Below are 18,837 nucleotides of genomic sequence, written 5' to 3' on the forward strand. Positions count from 1 at the left end.
CAAATTACTCCTCTCTATCATCTTAGAAACATTCAAGATTTGTAACTCTTAGAATTCAAAGAGACTTTGTATTTATTAAAATAGCCTATCTGCCTCCATCCTTGAAGGTGAATATGGTAGGTTGTGTAAACTCATTCCTTTCTGGTTATCATTTTTATACAGAGCCAAGAGTCTAGCAGAAGTTTGAGGCAAATAAAGGAGACAGATAAAGAATGAAGGCAGCTGTATTGGGCTGTTTACACAACAGTTAGTTACCACATGGACTCATGTCAGCAATCAATGTTTTTTGATGAAAGTTACAATCTGTGAGTTTCTACCCTATAGAGTGTTGTTTGAGTTTGCTCAGGTGCCGCCTGTGTGCTAATAGATTGGAAGGTTTTTATAAAGACAAATAAACACAATTACCCTTTGTTACAGTGTTAATCCTCAACCCAGTGATTAAAGCCTCAAAGATATTTGGTACACTTTGAACTCAGAGGTTGAGGGAGTGAAGAATGGAAGAATCACCAGGTAAACCTGAGATTGGTTGGAGAAGCTCTCTTGAGCTATTGACCGCCTTATCCTAAGGATAAACATCGTGTTAGGGGCACAACGCCATCTATTTTAGAGCAGCCACATTTGCATTTATACTGCTTGAAGAAAGCACATGCACACACGCAGTTTGACTGGTTTGTGGGGAGTTAACTGTAACTCTATATGCCATCCCCGAAGCACTCGCAGTACGTGAGACCTGGTGGCTTTGATATATGCAAACTCTCCTCTCAACACTCAGAGGACAGAAAGCAGTGGATGTCTAGTTTTTTTTTCTTTTACAAAGTTTTCCAATCACTTTTACTAATCATTCTCAATTTTCACCCATCTTTCTCATGTGTTTATCCTAAAAGACTTGTCTTTCTCTTTCTCTAAAACCCATGTTATCCAAATATCATATTGAAGGAAAACTATTACATTGTTCCATAGTAGTTTGTCTTCGGTTCCATGCTTACACATACATATACATATACATATACATATACATATACATATACATATACATATACATATACATATACATATACATATACATATACTCTTTGTAAAAAAGGCTTCTTAATTTTATCTTCTCCTGCTCACATGGACTGCTGAATGGGAAGGTCTGCCAATTCTTCCCTTTACAAAGCACATGTAGACCTGAGCACAGGGAAGAGAATACTTAAGAGCGTCCAGTAAAATGTGGCCTCTGAGGCTTAAAAGGCATTGGACTGCTAGTCTGTGCTTTCCTCAGAGCAGCTGGCATTGAAGCCCCCACTTTTAGAAAGTAAATCCCCAGGTCAGGATCTGTCTGACTAAATAATCAGAAACCAGCCTCACTGTATTCATTGCTTTTTTCCAGTATGTATGTGGGGATTATCACAGGCAAGGAAATAAAACAGTGACTCCTGGGAGCTTCTGTTCTACTAGAAGACTGACAATAAAAGCAGACAAAAGAGTATGGAGGTATAAACCATAGTCCATACTTCATATGAAAAAAATGCAGTGTCAAGAAAATCCATCATGTGAGGGACGCATTCCAATTTCTAAGGTTACTCTGAGAGCCCGCTGGAGAATGGACTGGAGAGAGTGATGTGTTTTGAAAAGAAAAATTGTTTAACAATGTAGCTTCTGGAGCTGAAAGTTATTTATTCCTGTCTGTCTCAGTTGAGTCTTCTGATAAGACCCATCAGATCTGAGTCATCAGATAACAAGCCAGGAATCTACCCCACACCACCTATAGCTTATAAACATGCATTCCAAGACATCATCTTCCAGATAACACTACTGCCCACTGCAGTGTCCATATATATAATAGATTTTTTGAGGATGAGAAAAATTCCTTTCTTACACTACAGATGCTCAGCTACAGACACAGTCTGATACTGTAAAACAGGTTTATGCATTCTTAGTGTTGTTTCTGGAATAGCTCTGTCTGATCATAGACACTCCCTATAAGCAAAAACAAGGCCTTTGATGTTCTGCATAGCTATAGCTATGCTTAGTAGTGTGTTAAAGTATGCAACATGCTATATATATATATATATATATATATATATATATACACATATATGTGTGTGTGTGTATACTACATAATACATATATACACAGAAAAGCAAAGACTCAAATATGGAAGAAAATCTGAAAGTATGAGGCCAATCAACTTGGCCACTTGAACAGAGATGAAAAGCAGCTCTTCTAAGACACAAAGATCACTTCAAGGCCTTCATGCTTCTAATCCTAGTCCCTGGAGACTGAGAGTTCATCTTTTGGCAGCACAATTGAACTGGAAAAAAACTTTAAAGAGCTGACCCACATGTCTCATTAATTAATTACAGTTGTGTCAGCTTTCTCTGGTCTTGTCACCTCCTTTTTAAATTCTCAGCAGGCTCTTGCAATAAAGAAAAGTGATACTTTTTTTTTTTTACCTAATACTGAGGGATTTCATGCCATTTTTCTTACTTTATAGATAAGAATTAAGCCTGAGAGATCAAGTGTCCTCTAAGTCCCACAGGTAGTTAAGAAATGCAACAGAGACTTGGCTGGATATTTACCTGGCCCCAAAGCCAGGGATCTTTAGCTGTAATTTCCTGTCTCTCTAAAAGAGATTTAAAACAAGGTACGAAGACTCAGGGAAAATTGGCTGATGTTATCACTATAAATTTCTAAATACAAAGAGATCATCAAAGAAATAATGGCTGTATGAAGCCAAAGTGGAGGAAAATAATTCCTCTGTTGTGATATGCTTTTGTAGAGTCAAAAGCATTCACATTGCGGTATCTTGTATTTCTCCAGTACCTTTGAGGTGAATACAGCATCAGGCATTTTTAGCATCCCTGGACAAGCCTTTTCCCAGAATTTATCTATGCAAAGAAGGAAGTATGGAATGTGAACTAAGGGCTATCACAGATGAAGTGAATACACAGGGCAAAGAGGGGGCTCAGAACAAGGGAAAATTCAAACAATAGAGATTGGACACCTGCCAGATTAACACCAGAGGACCTTGCTTTTCATATTACGGAAAAGGATATGGGCAAACACTTAAAATAATCCCCCGATCAATCATCCTTAGTTCTCATGTTGACATAGAAGGCAAGAGTGGGTGCAGAAATAGAATCCAGAAATAGAGACTGGGAAGGATCCAAAACCAGAATCCTTGGTATAAAGAAAAGTGTTTGAAGTCACTCAAGGATGCCATGGGGAAAACAAAAAACTGAGTTTTATTTCACAAGAGCATGGCATTGAGATGAACATTCTTCTTTCCTTGCCAGTCTTTCTCTTCCACACATGTACACTTGAGGAAGTGTCAAGGACACAGAGTGCCCCACCCCCAGAGGCTGCCTATCCTTATCCAGTGCTGTTATCAGAAACAGAAATTACGTAAAACTTTACTAATAATAGCCAGTGTTAAGTGAACACTTCCAATGAGAAATTCTAAGAGCCAGCTCATGATTCTTCCTGTTCTCTTCCTCCTCTGTGGTGACCATGGAAGGATGCTATAACCTCTCATATCCAGGGGTATCCCTCTAAATACCACATTGTTTTGCTGTCTATATACACATTCATCTGTTTGACAACCCACCAATGTTTAGAGCTGTTTATTACCACGGGGCATATTCCATCTCAGGCTCTCTCAAAGTAAGATATTGATTGGCAGCATCAACAGTACACAGTACCTGGGTTCTCACTGTAGATCTCGTGAATAAAAACCCTAGAAACAGGGCCTAGGCATTTTTTCTTAACATTTCTAACCAAAATGTCTGCTTCTAAGGATACTGACTTACATTTACTAATATAACATTTTTACAAGGAAAAGCACATTATTCCCACTTACATTTGAGGAAACCATAGTCCAAAATGATACTCTAAATAAAAAAGAAACCCCAGAGATAAAGCCCAGGTATAGTCATCTGGAGTCATTCTACTGGCATGACTTGTATGGAAGGAGCATCCTGACTATGCTTCTGCCACCTTGGCTCATTAGGAAGATCTAACTAGAACCCACTACCGATCTCTATTATAGAACGCTTCCAGTCTCTCTACATGCCATTACTACTTTCAAATATTTACATTTGCTTCCTACCAAGAGAAACACAATCTAGAAGATAATGTTATCTACAATACGATGATTAGGACAGAACTCCAGCTATACTCTTTAAGAAATAAATTGTTATGGCTAATAGTATGAGCAAGTTTATAAGAAATAACAAATAACTTTTATTCTTACAAGGTGGTAAGAATAAAAGGCAGTTGAAAGTACAGCCCTTGACAAGGTGTTTACAACACAATGTTATAACTCAGGGAAGACAAAAAGCAAATGTCAGAAGAAGGAGACTGATTATTAAATGCCATCCTCTAAGGAGGACAGGAACACAGCACCTATGCATTCTAGCACTGGTCACAGAGGGTGCACCTTTCTAGTAGTCAGCTATAGAAGGGAAGAAACTCACCAGGCCAGGCCACTTACTGTTAATCTATAGACAACAAATGGATTCTGGGGCAAGTAGAGGCATGGCATCTTCTTATATACTCACTGGTTAGCCCTCCAGGCACTTATGATTTATTCCATACTGAGAATCACATATATAGCCTTGGATAAACTCTGTGGGACAGTAAGCAAAACCAAAACAATTTAAAAAGATGAAGTAAAGATGTTTATAAGAAAGAGGGGTGCCTGATAATGGTGGGAAATTAAAGAAGATGGGAGAAGCTTGGGATTGGGGAGTTTCCATAGCATAATGAATTGGGTATGGGTGGCAGTGTGAAATGACATCTACTGTTATAAAAGAAACATAAAAATTATCAGCAAGTTTGTGTTTGTCTATAAATTCCCAGTGGAATTATAAGGATTTCTTTTAAAATTAACTGTTGCTCTTATAATTTTACTTGCCTTGCCTGTTTAAGTGACATGAAAGTCAACTTTCCTTGGAAATACAGTTCCAGGATCATTTCTGGCCAGAGAAACCTGTAGCCCTGATAAGAATTAGAACCAGTTCAGAGCAAACAGGAACTGAAAAAGACAGAGAGATGTGAATGAGACTAGAGACATCGGAAGCTGCATTCCATAGGACCTTACTGTGTAGGGTACAAAAATTTAACTTTTACTCTGATGAAATTATAACAACCTTCCAATAAAACGTAGGCTGTGATGGTAATACCATGCGTAAAGTAAAGGTCATTCCTTCACAACATAGTCCTCAGTCTTTACTTTATTTTTATTATTTTTAAGTATGTGTATTGTCATCTCTGTCCAGGTATGTGCTTATGTGAGCAGTTGCCTGAAGAAGTCAAAGGCACTGGACACCTTGGAGCTGGAATTACAGAAAGTTGTGAGCTACCCAATGTGGGTATTGAACTTAAGTCCTCCCTCTGCAATAGCAGTATATTTCCTTAGCTGGTGCAACATCTTTCTAGCTCCAGATCTTTAATTTTAAAATATAAGAAGGCATAAAACCATGTGGCTTGTGCCATCGAGTACACTGTGACACTACTGAATACTGTTGAGAATACTGAAGGTAGACTCGATGTGACCAAATGAAAAATAACCAACTGTGCTAACACCAGACAATTTTAAGTTCAGGAATGACTGCTCAGAGGAAATTTCTCAGAGCAGAGGTGGAAAATGAGAGTTTTGTCTCAAGTAAGATACTAGACATCAGTACATTTAAGACACAAACCTGAGGATGGCAAGATGGCTCAGCAGTAACTGACTCCTGGGACACATGGTTGAAGAAGAGAGTCTATTTCCCCCATGAGTTCCTTAATCTTCACACATGTGTTGTGGAATGTGCCCCTCTCCAATCACATGGGCACACAATAAATACATAAAGTGAAAATGTACTAAATCCATGTCACCTTTATGAATCCTAAGGTTCTGAATTCAAGTAAACGGTGGAGGATCGCCTACCCCCACCGCAGGCTTCTCTCTCATTAGGACTGTGCCCATTCATGGCTCAGCCTCAGGCATACTTTGTCCTGTAGCTATGTAGCCTGGATCTGTGAGCCCCTTCTCAACAAAACCTTCTTTACTGTGGTGTGGTATGTTCAGATTTAGGTTTATTATAACAAATGCATAGAAGATGAAGGGAAGCTAGGAAGGAAGGAAGATAGAAAGGAAAGGAGGACAGAAGGAAGGAAGGAAGGAAGGAAGGAAGGAAGGAAGGAAGGAAGGAAGGAAGGAAGGAAAGAAGGAGGGAGGGAGGGAGGGAGGGAGGAAGGAAGGAAAGGGAGAGGAAGGAAGGGAGAGGAAGGGATGATGAAGGGAGGGGAGGAACGGATAAGGGGAAGAGGCATGTATATACTCATCTTTCTGTGAAGATTGTCACGCTTCTGTTTTATGTCATCACATATTCTCCACAGACCAAATGATGTAACTGAAATCAATACATCCAAGACATGACTCACCTTCTCGCACTATTGAAAAATAGTTGACCCAAATCTCAAGAATCACCTTTTCCCTTTCTTATTTCTGGAAACATAAAACTGGATATTTTAGTAATTGGGTAACTATATCTTTGCTTAGTTTAATGGCAAATTTGAGCTAATGTTCAAAATTAGCAGATTGACTCATAGTGACCATTCTCTGGCCAGGCTTGTTAAGTTTCTACTCTTCGAACACACAAAGTCTACCTCATGGGGATTCTCCTCACCTGCCAAAGGCACAGTGCCATAATCTGTTAGGTGTCATAGTCAAAAAAAAGGAGCGATTTGTCAATTGAAGCCGACTGACAGATTAAACCATGTCTAATTCTAGGGCACTGATTATAAAGTGAATACTTGAACTTGGCTCAGAACTATCAAGCAAGTTGAAAACTCCAATTGGTTAATCCTGCTGGAATCTCAGCCTCTCAAGTCCAAAGTCACGGAAGTATGTTTTGGCTCTCATATGCAGACATTTTTCCATTGCCACAGTCTTTTCATTTAGAGTAATTTCCTTGAGAAATGTTTTAGGTCTTAGAGACTTATTAAGGACTATCTAAAACTAGTGCTTCTGTGAGATTATTGATAGGAACTCTATTTTAGCTGGAGAAAAAAATAGCAGCTTATAGTTTCAGCTATTAAACACATAGCAATATGCTTCCATTTTAATATGTCCTCAAATTTTTTTCTGAATGTTAGTTATGTTTGTTTAGTGATATCATAGATAGCATATTACCACATTCCTCTTTGAACCTAACAAACACTAAAGTAGAAACATTTGTCTGCAGATACCAAACAGATTCCCTTTAAAACTAACACATTAAGTTTTAGGAGGAATTTATTTTGCTAGTTACAGAAAATGTTGTGTTACAGTAAAAATCAAAACTGCATGAATTGACCTGTGTGGAAATTTACGAAGAGAATAAAAATGGAAAATAATTGTTTCTGAGGATTTGACTGTGTATCCAGTGTCATCTCACAATATTTTATGACATAAGTATGTCTTAGGATTCTATATTCCCAACTTACAGGTCAGAAAGTCCAGGAAAACAAATAGGGTTCTACTACCAATGATCATCAATGACAAAGGAAAACTGTGAAACAAGGTAGTCAGAGTGAGGCAACCATGGGTTTTAATCCCAGCACCACCCTGACTTCAGATAAAGAGGAATAAATGAAGAAAGCAAAGAAAGACAGAGTGTTCCATACAGAATGATCTAAGCTACATAATCACCAAAGGAGAATGGAATCGGGGATGTAACATCAGACTCTAAGATATAGGACAATACACAGTTTTAATAGAAACTTAGTACATAAAACCCCATGTTTTCTAAAATTAAATTAAACAGATTTAGAATAATCTGTGGTATGTGGCATATGTTCTACTAGTTGGGCTGTCTTGTCTGACCTCAGTGGAAGAGGAAGTGCCTAGCCACACAAAAATTTGAAGAGCTAGGGTAGGAAGAATACCGTAGCTCGCTTGTTTGCTTTCCTTTCTTTTCTTTTCTTTCTTTCTTTCTTTCTTTCTTTTTCTTTCTTTCTTTCTTTCTTTCTTTCTTTCTTTCTTTCTTTCTTTCTTTCTTTTTCTTTCTCTCTCTCTCTCTTTATTTATTTATTTGCTCTTATTTTTAAATTGGACATTTAATTACATTTCAAGTGTTGTCCCCTTTCCTGGTTTCCTCTCCAAAAACCCCTATCACCTTTCTCCTCCCACTGCTCACCAACACACTCATACCTGCTTCCTGGCCCTGGAATTCCCCTACACTGGGGCATAGAGTCTTCACAGGACCAAGGGCTTCTCCTCCCACTGATGACTGAAAAGGCCATCCTCTGCTACATATGCAGCTGGAGCCATGAGTCCCACCATGTGTGCTCTTTGGTTGGTGATTTGGTTCCTAAAGCTCTGGGTGGTACTGGTTAGTTCATATTATTGTTCCTCCTATTTCTCTAGCTCTTTCATTGGGGACCCTGTGCTCAGTCCAATGGTAGGCTTCCAGGATCCACCTCTGTATTGGTTAGGCACTGGTGGAGCCTCTCTGGAGACAGCTATAACAGGTTTCTGTCAGTAACCACTTGTTGGCATCCACAAAAGTGTCTGGGTTTGGTGATTGTATATGGGATGGATCCCCAGATGGTCATGTCTTCAGTCTCTGCTTCACACTTTGTCTCTATAACTGTTTCCATGAGTATTTTGTTGCCCCTTCTAAGAAGAATTGAAGTATCCACACTTTGGTTTGAGTTTCATGTGGTTTGTGAATTGTATCGTGGGTATTCCGAGCTTCTGGGCTAATATCCACTTATCAGTGAGTGGATGAACACACACCATGTGTGTTCTTTTGTGATTGGGTTACTTCACTCAGGATATTTTTTGATTCCATCCATTTGCCTAAGAATTTCATAAATTCGTTGTTTTTAATAGCTGAGTATTACTCCATTGTGTAAATGTACTACATTTACTGTATCCGTTCATCTGTTGAGAGACATCTGGGTTCTTTCCAGGTCCTGGTTATTATAAATAAGGCTGTGATGAACATAGGGGAGCATGTGTCCTTAAAACATGTTGGAGCATATTTTGGTTATATGCCAAGGAGTGGTATTAGTGGATCCTCACGTAGTATTATGTCCAATTTTTTGAGGAACTGCCAAACTGATTTCCAGAGTGGTTGTACAAGCTTGCAGTCCCACCAGCAATGGAGGAGTGTTCCTCTTTCTCCACATCCTCGCCAGCATCTGCTGTCACCTGAGTTTTTGATCTTAGCCATTCTGACCGGTGTAAGGTGGAATCTCAGGGTTGTTTTGATTTCCATTTCCCTGATGACTAAGGATGTTGAACATTTCTTTAGGTGCTTCTCAGCCATTTGGTATTCCTCAGTTGAGAATTATTTCTTTAGCTCTGTTCCCTACTTTTAATAGGATTATTTGGTTCCTTAGAGTCTAACTATTTGAATTTTTTGTATATATTGGATATTAGACCTCTATCAGATGTAGGATTGGTAAAGATCTTTTCCCAGTCTGTTGGTTTTCTTTTTGTCCTATTGACAGTGTCCTTTGCCATATAGAAGCATTGCAATTTTATGAGGTCCCATTTATCAACTCTTGATCTTAGAGTATAGGCTATTGGTGTTCTGTTCAGGAAAATTTCCCCTGTGCCCATGTGCTTGGGGCCTTTCCCCACTTTCTCTTCTTTTATTTTCAGTGTATCTGGTTTTATGTGGAGGTCCTTGATCCACTTGGACTTGAGCTTTGTACAAAGAGATAAGAATGAATCGATTTGCATTCTTCTACATGATAACCACCAGTTGAGCCAGCACCATTTATTGAACATACTGTCTTTTTTCTACTGGATGGTTTTTAGCTCTTTTGTCAAAAATCAAGTGACCATAGGTGTGTGGGTTCAATTTCTGGGTCTTCAATTCTATTCCACTGATCTACCCACCTGTCACTGTACCAGTACCATGCAGTTTTTATCTCAATTGCTCTGTAGTACAGCTTCAGGTCAGGGATGGTGATTCCACCAGAGGTTCTTTTACTAATGAGAATAGTTTCCATATCCTTGATTTTTTGTGATTCCAGATGAATGTGCAAATTGCCCTTTCTAACTCATTGCAGAATTGAGCTAGAGTTTTGATGGGGATTGCAATGAATCTGTAGAGTGATTTCGGCAAGATGGCCATTTTTGCTATATTAATCCTGCCAATCCATGAGCATGGGAGATCTTTCCATCTTCTAAGACCTTCTTCGATTTCGTTCTTCAGAGACTTGAAGTTCTTATCATACAGATCTTTCATTTGCTTAGTTTTAGCGTCACACCAAGGTATTTTATACTATTTGTGACAATTGAGAAGGGTGTTGTTTCACTAATTTCTTTCTGAGCCTGTTTCTCCTTTGTGTAGAGGAAGGCCACTGATTTGTTTGAGTTAATTTTATATTCAGCTACTTTGCTGATGTTATCAGGTATAGGAGTTCTCTGGTGGAATTTTTGGGGTCACTTAATTAAGCTATCATATCATCAGCAAATAGTGGTAGTTTGACTTCTTCCTTTACAATTTGTATCCCCTTAATCTCCATTTGTTGTCTAATTGTGCTGGCTAGGACTTCAAGTACTATATTGAATAGGAAAGAAGAGAGTGGGCAGCCTTGTCTAGTCCCTGATTTTAGTGAGAATGCTTCAAGTTTCTCTCCATTTAGGTTGATGTTGTCTACTGGTTTGCTATATATTGCTTTCACTATGTTTATGTATGGGACTTGAGTTCCTGATCTTTCCAAGAATTTTATGATGAAGGGGTGTTGGGTTTTGTCAAATGTTTCTCAGCATCTAGTAAAATGATCATATGTTTTTTTTTTCCTTTGAGTTTGTTTATATTGTGGATTACAGTGATGGATTTCCTTATATTGAACCATCCCTGCAACCCTGGAATGAAGCCTACTTGATCATGATGCATGATCATTTTGATGTTTTCTTGGATTCGGTCTGTGAGAATTTTATTGAGTATTTTTGCATTGATATTCATAAGGAAGATTGGTCTGAAATTCTCTCTCTTTTCTGGTATTTGTGTCATTTAGGTATCAGAGTAATTGTGGCTTCATAGAACAAATTGGGTAGAGTACCTTCTGTTTCTATTTTGTGGAACAGTTTGAGGAGTATTGATATTAGGTCTTCCTTGAAGGTCGTTTAGAACTCTGCACTAAACCCATCTGGTCCTGGGCTGGTTTGGGTTGGGAGGTTACTAGTGACTGCTTCTATTGCTTTAGGGAATATGGGACTGTTTAGATTGTTTATCTGATCCTAATTTAACTTTGGTACCTGGTATCTGTCTAGAAAATTGTCCATTTCATCCAGGCTTTCTAGTTTTGTTGAGTATAGGCTTTTGTAGTAGGATCTGATGATTTTTTTGGATTTCCTTAGATTCTATTTTTATGTATCCCTTTTCATTTCTGATTTTGTTAATTAGGATACTGTCTCTGTGCCTTCTAGTTAGTCTGGCTAAGGGTTTATATATCTTGTTGAGTTTGTAGAGGAAGGCCACTGATTTGTTTGAGTTAATTTTATATTCAGCTACTTTGCTGACGTGGTATGAATAAAACAGCTATGGCATTGTTAGGTAAGAAGAATTTTTCAGTTTTGTTTCATAGTTTAATGAAACTACTGTTGCCCACTTAGTCTGCTGCTGGCCTAGGTTCTATTATAGGACACATGACTGCAATCTATATTGATTTCCTGTGGTTATTCACACGAAACAAAAGCTGAATATAGTGCTTATAATTATTTTTATAAATAAACTTTATTATTGAAAGCTTTCCAATGAATAAAACATCACACACAAAAAGAAATTAGCCAAACTCAAAGTCTTAATAAGCTTAATGGGCTTATATTCAGTTATAATTGGTATTGGAAACAGACCCAGTAAGGTTCCACATTAAATTTGTACACTTTTAGCATGATGCTTACAGAGATAGACACTGCCTAACAAAGCCTTTGCAAAGTTTGGAAGGAAAAAAAGATAAAATTGTATATTTGTTGAGATTTTGAACTTAGATTTACAGTGTCCTTTTCAGGAAAGGGCTTGGTTACATATATTTAAGATTTATATATTTTATGTATTACATTTGAACAACCCTTTTACACCATTTTCAAAGTTTATTCAGTGTTTTGTGTATTATTAAACTGAACAAATAAATTAAAAGCACAAATGCACAAAGAATTTATATAGCTACGTAGATTCTTCTAGTTGTCTTAGGAATTTAAAATGTTAGTTTATTTTAATAATACAACTATTAATCCAAGAAAAAATGTCTTAAGAAAAGCTACTTATTTAGGACCGTAATGGTCATCTTAACAAATGAATGCTTGTCTCACTGGGGAATGCTTGTTTCTTCAAAGCAAATAGACTGAATAAATGAAGTAAATAAAACCATACTTCTTCATTCTTTCTCACACTCATTCCATCATCAAAATGTATATTTTTCTTCTGTTCTTTTTGTTTACTCTATCCCTTACTTTAGACCTTGATAAAGGAAGTAAACAACAATCTTACTATATCCTTTATCTTACTTTCTGAAAATTCCCTTCACCAAGCTCATTAGTCCTTTACTTCTGTATTCAATTTTATTCATTTTCCCAGAACACAAGCAAACCACAGCCTGATCCTCAATCCATGGAAACAAAAATGTATGTATCTACTTGAAATTTTAGTGAGTTCCTATAGCAGCATAAGTAGTAATATATGTCATGTTAGGTTAGATATATCCATTAAGTTACATTTGCAACCCTGCATCTGGTTTTGGCACCATCATTTACCGTGCGCACAGAAAAGCATTACATACAGAAGAGGCCTCTATCTCGTGAGTAGTCATATTACATGAGAATTATATGACAGAACCTGAAGTTTTGCTAATTAGAACAGATGGGAAGAGAGAAGATCCGTGTGTGACCTTCTCATGTGTCTTAATGATGAAGAGTTATTGGATAGATTCTGAGCCACTTCTGAAGAATTGTATACCAGAACAATCCAACATGGAGCAACTTGCTTAGGGAATGACTGTCCCTAGAATCTGAAATTGGTAACCACAACCATGAAAAGGATTCTCTAAAGACAAACAAAAAAAACTATCCAATGCCCCATGGATCAGGGAAGTAGGGAACCAGAAAGAGGAAATGTAGTCCTCGGAAAATATCTAGAGTCAGGCAATGAGAATAAAAAATTAACAAAACCAACACCAGGCATATGGTCTCTGCAGTTACTTTTCTACCCACCCTTTGTTAGGATCAAACAAATCCTTTTCTCAAAGCCAGACTTAACCTTCTGTGTTTTTATTACCAAATTTCTTTGCCAACATAGAATGTGCCTAATCTTTCATTCTGTTGCCAATTTCTTAAAAATTGCAAATAGCTTAACAAATGTGATTTCGATGGATACCAACATGAAAGGGATTTTATTTTAATGCATGTGTAATATTTACACATATTTATGAGATATAGTACAATAATTTGAATATAGTACAATGTGTAGTGATATAATTAATATTTCTACTTCTTCAGGCACTTATCTCTATATTGGGAAATTCCTCTGGTTATTTGAAACCATATTATAAAGTTGTTGGTGGCATAATTACTCCCCTGTAGTGGAGGACAGTAGAACTGATTCTTGTCTAACCCTGTTAGAGAAGAGGAAATGAGCCAAGATAACAGCCTCAAAGACAGCACTGGTCCTGCAGCTCCCAATTGCTCACTTTGAATTGAATCCAGCCTGATGGTCCATAATGTGTACAGTTCCCGGTGCTAATGATGGATTGAACTCCATTGTGTCAAGGCAGTGGGTTTATCGACCATGCTTATTAGCAGAAGAGGAAGGTGGACGATTACCTTCAATGAGTTACATAATGTTTTTGACATGTTTCAGACTAGAAACACTTCATCTTAAAAGGACTCAGCCCAAGAGAAAAAGATTACAATGCTAATGCTAAGATTAGTGAAGGCGGGCTTTGACTCTGAGGGAAAGGTTTTATGAGCAAGCCTACTCATCACAGCTGGGGAGGGTTGGAAGAGGGAAGGAAATGCAAACAGTAAACAGTAAACACTTATAGGATGAGGTTCGGGATCTCCAGGGTGGAATTAAGTGATATAATGGGAGGTGTTTACATACAAAGGTGGAATTAATAAATGATTTTGACATTGATAATGGGTCTGCAATAAATTTAAATTTGTTGGAACAAATTATGCATAAGTAGAATAATAAATGCAATGGCCTTGTGGTCAGTGGCTTTACACACTTTAATGTTAAATGTTAGAATGCTATGCATTTAAGTCTTCAACTTCAGAGGTTCATCATTTGCAGTTTTTTTTTTAATAGATAGTTTGAGGTCACTAAATAGCTCTTTTATTATGTATTAAAAGATATTGCAGAAGCTGAAACTTATGTAATCTCTTCGTTATCTAAGAAGTTCCTTATTAAAATATAGGAACTTGAGTATGAAAATTACATTAGTGTCATTTCAAATTGAAGGCATAGCACACAGATAGAAAATAATGTAAGACATTAGCATCTGTATAGATTTATGCATAGGAAAAACATACAGCTCAATCCCTACAAGAAAATATGAGCCATTAAGTCAGACTGGGAACTCCACAGCATCAAACATGAAGCATTCACTCTGACCACAAGCTGAAGCTTGGTCAAATAACTCAGCTTTTCAAAATGCATCCATTCCCATCATGTCTTAGAGTGTCGTTATAGCTAGATGGGTACATAAAACTGTTCTTTTCAACACAGAAATTCATTGGTGGTCTTTAAAGTCTGTGGCCCTTTTAGTACATTCATGAACTCTTCCCTATACTCCATTAGGTTCCTCCCACCCACATTTTCTTTTATTATATGCAGTGGTAATGACAGCATTTACTGAGCGTTAAGGAGATGTAGTGTGCTAATGACTCAGAAATAAACTCTCACATTAAATGTCAGGTAAAAATAAGCACTTTGATTTTGTTTGTCAAGGCATTTTCTCTGGCCTTGGTGACTGCTGGAAAGTATTAAAGTAGCTTACTTCATGCTCATCAATAATCAACCACTGTCTAAAATTTCTGGCAAAAATTTATTAGTGGACTTCTTAAATGATTATTAATAAAATGTCAATAGGCTTGAATTTGGGTCTTATTTGGCTTGTTCTTTAATATGCTCCATTTTTTTCCAGGCACAGACCAGCATTCATTTCTCTTTCGCAAGACCCTATCAATATGTTCTTTAGCTATAATGTAACCAGGGCAGTCAGTTTGTACTTGGTCAATGAAAGAAGTCGTTCATTCATTCCATAAAAATGATTTATGGATGAGAACTTTAAGCACACAGCACAGCAAAACTAAAAGAATAACCGTTTGAACCATGAATGCAGGTGCTGTTTAGAATTCTCCAGTGATTTGTACATAAAGAAAACTTGTACATTCTGTGAGACAACTCGCATGTTTTGCCAAGTAGGTTCTGCTTAGGACTTAAAGAATAATGTTCTTGAAGGCCAATTTCCCAATAAATATCCATAGTCACTGTGGGGAGAAATAAGGGGAAGTAGGGAGGTTCTACATTTTGTGGTACATGTGATCTCCAAAGCATCTGTAGCTGTCAAGTTGAAATTAAAACAAGAAATCTGTTTGCATGTGATAAGCTTAAGTCAACTCCAAATGATACCCAAATTGGAAAAGGCCCAGATTTTGACATTACAGCCCTAACATTTCAGTTTAGATTGAGAACAGACTTGTGTGCTACAGTGTCTCTGGAAGGAGTCACTGTCTTCTCCCAGCTGTGCAGAAAAAAAAAATCCCTACTTAAGTTAATGGTCAAACCACTCTTGAATGGAATGCTACCTTAAGTGCAGAAGTTTCTCCTGTTTGTACAATCAGCAGCAATACAATATTTGTTTCTTCAAATCAACATTAACATGTATTCTAAAAAATAGTGTAACACATGTTTAACATTAGAACATGCTTATATTATTCTGATAAGATTATATAACTGAGAACATGCTTGTTTACAAACTATTTTTGTGGCTGGATGGGGTGGCACAGGCTTTTGATCCCAGCACTCAAGAAGTAAAGACAGAATTTACTCTGTAAGTTCAAGGTCAAACTCATCTACATAGTAAGTCCCAAGACAGCAAGGGCTATGCAATGAGACCCTGTCAAAAATATATTTTTAAAAAGAGGAAGAGGAAAAAAGAAGGAGGAGAAGTAAGAGAAGAAGGAAAAGAAGGAGAAAGAAGAAGAAGAAGAAGAAGAAGAAGAAGAAGAAGAAGAAGAAGAAGAAGAAGAAGAAGAAGAAGAAGAAGAAGAAGAAGAAGAAGAAGAAAAAGAAGAAGAAGGAGGAGGAGGAGGAGGAGGAGAAGGAGGAGGAGGAGGAGAAGAAGAAGAAGAAGAAGAAGAAGAAGAAGAAGAAGAAGAAGAAGAAGAAGAAGAAGAAGAAGAGGAGGAGGAGGAGGAGGAGGAGGAGGAGGAGGAGGAGGAGGAGGAGGAGAAGGAGAAGGAGAAGAAGAAGAAGAAGAAGAAGAAGAAGAAGAAGAAGAAGAAGAAGAAGAAGAAGAAGAAGAGGAGGAGGAGGAGGAGGAGGAGGAGGAGGAGGAGGAGGAGGAGGAGGAGGAGGAGGAGGAAGAAGAAGAAGAAGAAGAAGAAGAAGAAGAAGAAGAAGAAGAAGAAGAAGAAGAAGAAGAAGAAGAAGAAGAAGAAGAAAAAAAAAGAAGAAGAAGAGCAACAACAAAAACAAGAACAAAAGAACAAGAACAAGGAGAACAAGAACAAGAAGAGGAGGAAGAAGGGGTGGAGAGGAGGAAGAGAACAAAAGAAAAATGTTTTCTAAAATATGCAAAAATATTATCCTTATTACTCATAGGAAGTATCTTATATCTTGTTATCACTTATCTGCCAGAAAATTTTATTACAGGTTTATTGATGTAGATTTAGAGTAGCCACATATAATAAAAGGGCCTTTTACTGCTTTCCTAGGGTAAAATTGTTGATATAATGTGTTCTGAGATTATTTAAAGAATAAATAATCTTTCTATAAGAACCAAAGGGCAGAGGGAGAATCTAGGGCTGGTGAAGTTTATCATCAGGTTAAAACTACCACCAAGCCTAAGTGTCTGACTTCAGTGCCTGAGCCAAATATAGTATCAAGAGATAACTGATTCTCAGAGCTGAAGTCTGACCTCCATACAAATGGTATGCATGCATGAATGCACTTGCACATACAGAGAGAGAGAGAGAGAGAGAGAGAGAGAGAGAGAGAGAGAGAGAGAGAGAAACAAGAACACAGAGTAATAAAATGTATTTTTTAAAAAATAAAATAAATAAATATAAAGAAGGAAATGAAAACTCTAAGTTCTGAGTTGAAAACCCTTAACATAGTGCCAAAGTCTCTGAAGACTTTGCTTAGGAAAACTAGAACCATGAGGAATTCATCAGCTCATCTGTCATGTTATGGATATAAGCAAGAAGCAATCAAATTGATTGCCTTTCTTCTCTTGTACTTAATAATCTTGGAGGAAAGAGAGGTTATAATTATTTGAGACATCCTGGAGTAGTAGAAACTTAATGTTTTAGATTGCAGGCATCTCCCCATGTTAATGACTTACTTCAGAGTTCATGAAGATTTGAACAGCATATTCAATTCTAGAAAATGCTAAGAATGCTCAGAAGAACAATATGCTAATAGCCATATTAATATAAATGCATGCCACATCACACATGATTATATGAGCTCTGATAAACTGCCTAAAACTTAAGTGTACCATAGCATTTCAGTGTGTTAAAGCAGTAGACTTTTATTTCTTCCTTATTTTATATAGTCTCTTTTATTCCAATGGAAAAGACAACTCCTTCCTATTGCCCTTTGAGATCTAGGCTGCCAGCCTCTTCACCTCCCCCAAATGGGGCTTTTAGGGTCATCACAAGTAGGATATGATAGCACACATCTGCATACCCAGCACTCTGGAGACTGAGGCAGGAGGGTCACAGGTGTGAGGTACCATGGGCTACACAGTTATTCTCTGGAAAGAACGGATGAGAGAGAGAGTGAGAGAGGGAGCTAGAGACTGAGAAAAGGAGAGAGAGACTGAGAGAAGTAGAGGGGGATGGAGAAGGGAGGAGGAGGGGGAGGGAAGGGAGAGGAAAATGGGGGAGGGATGAGGAAGGGGAGTGAGAGACAGAGACAGAAAGGGAGAAAAAGAAAGCCTTATTTCAGGTGCCTAGAAAAGTAGGAAAAAGGAGACACAGGGCAGCCTCACAGAGCAGCTCTCAAGCCCATCATCACTTGCCTGACCTCATTCACATAGCTACATATAAGGCCAAGTTAGCTTGCAAGTACACTCAGCTGTGTGTCCAGAGCTACAGATATCAGATTTGAATCTCTGCCCTAACACAAGAAAAGAAAATCTATAAATCTATTTGTAGTAAAATTTCTAATCTTGGAATACTTCTTTGTAAGAAATAAAAATATTCTTTGTTGTGTTTTGGCTAATTTTCTCTTGTGTTTCTTAGTTTTTGGGTTTTGTCATAGTTTGTTTGTTTTGTTTTTGTCAATAACACATGGTAGAGTTACCTCCACTTGAGAAAAAGTCTTCAGATTGTCTATAGAGCAGTTTCTTAACTAATGATCATGGGGAAAAGGCTCAATCTGGGTTGGCATCCTGGACCATCCCTGGATACTGAGTTATTAAAAAAAAAAAAAATCTGGTGAGCGAACCATAGGAACTAGCCAGGAAGCAGTGTTTCTCCACTGCCTCGTGTCAATTCCTGTCTGGGGTTCCTCCCTTAACTTCTCTTAGTGAAAAGGTGTGTGATCTGAGAGTTTTAAAATAAAATAAATTCTTCCATTTCTGAGTGTTTTCAGTCATAGTGTTTTTTTTTTGATTTTTAATATTTTTATTACA

This window comes from Mus caroli, unplaced genomic scaffold (genome assembly GCF_978045245.1).
Source record: "Mus caroli unplaced genomic scaffold, Mus_caroli_1 scaffold_11, whole genome shotgun sequence".
NCBI classification, from domain to species: domain Eukaryota; kingdom Metazoa; phylum Chordata; class Mammalia; order Rodentia; family Muridae; genus Mus; species Mus caroli.